Source organism: Penaeus chinensis, chromosome 26 (assembly GCF_019202785.1).
Source record: "Penaeus chinensis breed Huanghai No. 1 chromosome 26, ASM1920278v2, whole genome shotgun sequence".
Classification (NCBI taxonomy): domain Eukaryota; kingdom Metazoa; phylum Arthropoda; class Malacostraca; order Decapoda; family Penaeidae; genus Penaeus; species Penaeus chinensis.
In genome coordinates this window covers 5,368,783-5,373,015 of record NC_061844.1, presented here as the reverse complement: position 1 = coordinate 5,373,015, position 4,233 = coordinate 5,368,783, and positions in this window count along the sequence as shown.

The window sequence follows — 4,233 nt, the reverse complement described above, 5'->3', positions numbered from 1 at the left end:
TCCTTGGGCAGGACGCAGATGTCGCCCGGCTTTCTCTTTTCGCACAGGAATAAACATCCGCCCTCGAAGGGAACCGCCGCATAAAAGGGCACGAGCGCAAGACGAAGGGAGAGACACGGCAGACAGGCCAAGCCACACAGGGTCCAGCAAGTAAGTGTACCTATTAGTGCCAGATTAACAACTGCCCTCCCTATACCCACCCACACCTTACATACGAGTTACCTTCTTTCAAATTCAAGTACACGCCACTCAACGAACACAAACTACTAACTATATACTACTTCTTGCTGTCAACCATTGTTTTTTATTCAGCACAGCACACAGATCAAACCTGTGACACTGACCACACCTCATTCCCCTTCCCTAACCGTATTTTAATTGCTATATTTTTCTGCTATTGGTGTTTTATCTAATGTTTATTATTGTGGCCTTACATTGCAGTTCATTATATTTCATTTTCTCCTAGAACAAATAACTATGTATTGATATGTTCGGTGTTTCCCCGTCATGTTATTCATATTTACCGCTACGATTTTCGTTGCAATATTATTGTTTTCACCTGCATACTGTACCCTACTAGTTAGTGCTTGGTTACTACCTCCTCTATGAATGTATGTATATCGTTGTCTTTCACAACACCTGTATTTTCTTATACTTCCAACGCTAATCGTTCGCTTTTTCACACATAGCTTTAAGATACATGTCGATTACCTGCCTTAGATCCAAACCCACCTACCTGCCTTTACACGGAATTCACTCTAGGATTATGAATTTTACTAAGCGCCATCCCTAGAACTTATAACTGAACCCAGATCGCTTTCATGACGTCCTCTCGAAGTTCGATATCTTATCCTCATCTAAGCTAGAATTTATGCTTCTTTAGTTTAAGGAATTGGTGAATATGTAACCTGTATCTGAGTGATGGTAGTCTCTTCTGTTGCAAATGACCATAACGCTGGTAATGCACTACAGACACTGTACTTCATATAGGCTTACATAGTTATCACCGTAAGTTAATTTGAAGCCCAACCCATGGCCGTAAACGAATGAATCCTGCGCCCGCCGCACCGAGAAATTACTTACGCTCATACGACTGAAGCGCCCGAGACGCGCACTGTTGAATTATCACCACAAATTATTTTAAGCCCGGCTCATGGCCGTAAACGAAGGAATTCTGCGCCCGCCGCACCGAGATGTTACTTACGCTCATACAACTGAAGCGCCCGAGACGTGCACTGTTAGATTATCACCGCAAGTTGATTTTATTCCCGGCTCATGGCCGTAAACGAAGGAATCCTGCGCCCACCACACACTTACGCTCATACGAATGAAGCGCTGAGACGCACACTGCTAGAATTAAGTTCAGGCTCAGCTGCCTATGTATTCGAACCATATTTACTTGCCCTTCTAGCCCAAAGATATGGAATTCTTGTCCAATTAATTTTTCTCTTTTCAGTTTGATGGTACTCTACTGAACTCGCTAATCTTAACAAATCCAAGTCATTAACACCACTTACTTGACACGTTACCCTTCTTGTGACAAATTGTTCTTATTATACACTCAATTTTTTTGCAACTTAGTAAGGTGATTGACAAACCCTCCTCCTTAGCCCTTTTACTGGCCTGGTACACTTATATTTCAGCCTCTGAAGACGATTGACCCTCTTCACTACTGAATGTTGCACCTCAGTGCGAAACCTCCGCCACGCCCGCTACCCTGGCACGCGACGACCCTAGCGACCATCGGATCATCAGGAACCATCTGTAGATACCGAACAGAAGCTATATCCCTATGTGCTACTGCAGTATTTCAAGCGTTGCAGACGGCTCGAGGACGAGCCTTGCGCGTGGCCGAGCGATGTCAACAACACGTAGCAAGACCGGATTGTACACTTCACACCTCCGTCCAAGCAGCTGCCCTTCTCCTTGGGCAGGACGCAGATGTCGCCCGGCTTTCTCTTTTCGCACAGGAATAAACATCTGCCCTCGAAGGGAACCGCCGCATAAAAGGGCACGTGCATAAGACGAAGGGAGAGACACGGCAGACAGACCAGGCCACACAGGGTCCAGCTCCACCACCTCGTCCTCCACCCGGGGACACGGGGGTCTCTTGGGAGTCTCATATCTATCTTCAGAAATAAACCAGCAAGCTAAGACCCTTTTCATTGACCGCCCAAGACCATCTCTATTACGCTTACATCTAGTGGCTTGCGGTGGTCTCTTACGCTTACATCTAAGGTCTAAGGAGTGACCACGCAAGCCACCAGATTTATTGGGTTTCAGGAAGGAGAGGATGAGAGCTTCTCGCCAATGAGAAGGAAAATTTCCTGATGTCCATATGTGGTTGTAAGTTGTTAACAGGAAGGATAAGGAGGAAGATGAGAGTTGTCGGAGCATACGGTAGTGAATACCGTCAGGGCCTTCATAAGTGTTGCGGCACGATTTTAGGGCAGCACTGAGTTCAGAGGAAGAAAAGGGAGCATTATAGGACTCAGCAGAGGATAGGGTGAAGATAATGGGGGTACGTTCCCTGATGGTTTTAATAGAAGAGAAGTGTGGAGAAAGGTGAGAGCCACTACTGACCTGGCCGAAATAGTCACCCAGTTCATTAGCGACTTCGGGAGGATCAGAGATGAGGGTATCTCGAATATGGAGGACGGGGGCTGGATGGGGGGGATGTTTGCCTGGAAGTTTATGGATCCGACGCCAAACATTTGAGATAGATGTAGAGGATGTAATTGAGGAAACATAATTTTGCCAGCTATTTGTTTTACTATTCCGGATTGTACGACGAAGACAGGCAGATGCTCTTTTAAAGGAGATAAGGGCTGATAGTTGATTAGTTGATGTTTGACTCCAAACTATCCTGGCGAGACCATATTCTTTACATCAAAGAAAGAGTTCGCCGCCGTCTCCGAATCTTACAAACTCTATCCCATTTATCTTGGGGCTCAGATCGCAAAACTCTCCTTCATCTTCATGTCACCTTGATCCTCTCCACTCTCGATTATGGATGCCATATCTACTCCTCTGCCTCAACTTCTCTCCTTGCTCATCTTGATGCAATCCATCACTGTGGTCTTCGCTTAGCCCTAGGTGCCCTCCGCTCCTCTCCAGTTGAGAGCCTGTACACTGAATCAGGCATACCATCTCTCTCTCGACGCCGTGCCCTTCTCTCTCTCCGATGTTATGCTCGATTCCACCAACTTCCCCTCACTAAACTAAATATCCCACGATCCCTACTTCCTACCTTTGCTTCTTCTCCACGTTTACCTACTCCTTTCTCCACTCGCATGGATACCCTCCTCTCCTATTCCCCTTTTCCCCATCTCCGACCTCTCCCGTTCTCTGTCCATTCAGTCCCTCCATGGCTTATACCTTACCCCCATAGTTGCTCCTTTGTCTTCCCTGACCCACCAAAATCAAATATTCCTCCTGCTGTCCTTCTCGCCCATTTCCTTGACCATGTCTTCACTCATTCCTCCAGTATTCACGTTTACACTGACGGCTCCAAATCCACCTGAATCCAGTGTCCTTACTACAGAACTGTATGCACTCCTTTTTGCCTTAAAACACATACTCACTCTCCTCTTCCTCTTTTACAATTTTTCTGACTCCTGTAACTCATTAACTCTCATAAAGTCAATACACACGACCAACCTCCTTGTTTGTAAGATCCAGAACTGGTTGTTCTACCTGTCCACACGTCATAAAACAATCAAATTTTGCTGGGTACCCAGCCATGTTGGAATCCCCGGCAATGAAGAGGCAGATACTCTAGCACGCTACCCTGCTATGTCCACATCAAACCAACCACGTTTCTCACGTATCTCAGCCACGGATTATTACCCACACTTTAAGACCTTCTTGTATAATCGATGGTAATCTTTTTGGTCAAGTCTCCACACTAACAAATTACATACTGTAAAACTGTCAATCTCCTCCTGGTCAGCTCCATTCCATCGGAACAGACGTTGGGAGACGGCTCTCGCCCGCTTACGCATTGGCCACACCCGTCTAACACACTCCTATCTGATGTCACAATCCGATCCACCCCGATGTCCTTTATGTAATGTTCCTCTTTCAGTCCCACATATTCTATTGTCATGCCCACGTTTTGAAGCAGCCCGTACCTCTACTTTCCCCCACCTATCCTCCCTACATAGACATCCCAACTTATCAGACTTCCTTACAGAATTTCACACTTTCTGCTTTGACAACTTGTTTTCCTTC